Below are 723 nucleotides of genomic sequence, written 5' to 3' on the forward strand. Positions count from 1 at the left end.
GCATCCTTCATTGGGCCGAAGAGATGGAAGTCGGAAGGCGCGAGATCCGGGCTGTAGAGTGGATGAGGGAGAACGGTCGAATGAAGTTTTGCGTGAAACTTCCTGGGAGATTAAAACTGTATGCCGGACCGAGACACGAACTCGAGAATGAATGAATGGCTCTGAGCACTATGGGACTCAACTGCTGAGGTCATTAGTCCCCTAGAACTTAGAACTAGTTAAACCTAACTAACCTAAGGACATCACAAACATCCATGCCCGAGGCAGGATTCGAACCTGCGACCGTAGCGGTCTTGCGGTTCCAGACTGCAGCGCCTTTAACCGCACGGCCACTTCGGCCGGCACGAACTCGAGACCTTGCCTTTCGCGGGCAAGTGCTCTTCCAACTGAGCTACCCAAGCACGACTCACGCCCCGTCCTCACAGCTTTAATTCCGCCAGTACCTCGTCTCCTACCTTCCAAACTTCACAGAAGCTCTCGGTCCGAGTCTCGGTCCGGCACACAGTTTTAATCTGCCAGGAAGTTTCATATCAGCGCACACTCCGCTGTAGAGTGAAAATTTCATTCTAGAAAGTTTTGTATGCTTCAAGTGGGCACATACCTTTGAGTACCACAACTGATGCCTGGGTGTGTTAGCGCTATCAACAGAGACATCCAGTTGAGCAGTGAGTTGTGATCCGTCCATCACCTCGAATAAGTGTGTCCACACGTTTCAACATTTCA

General features: G+C 51.0%; 1 non-coding gene across 1 annotated transcript; it reads right to left on the bottom strand.

Annotated features, from left to right (window-relative positions):
* Positions 1 to 255: 255 nt before the first annotated feature.
* Positions 256 to 401, bottom strand: Trnar-gcg (transfer RNA arginine (anticodon GCG)). Its single transcript has 2 exons — positions 365 to 401; positions 256 to 298 (listed from the first exon to the last, which is right to left on the bottom strand). It is a non-coding gene; the product is annotated as a tRNA-Arg (tRNA).
* Between the last annotated feature and the right edge of the window lie 322 nt (positions 402 to 723).

Source organism: Schistocerca cancellata, chromosome 1, assembly GCF_023864275.1.
Source record: "Schistocerca cancellata isolate TAMUIC-IGC-003103 chromosome 1, iqSchCanc2.1, whole genome shotgun sequence".
In the NCBI taxonomy this organism is placed as follows: domain Eukaryota; kingdom Metazoa; phylum Arthropoda; class Insecta; order Orthoptera; family Acrididae; genus Schistocerca; species Schistocerca cancellata.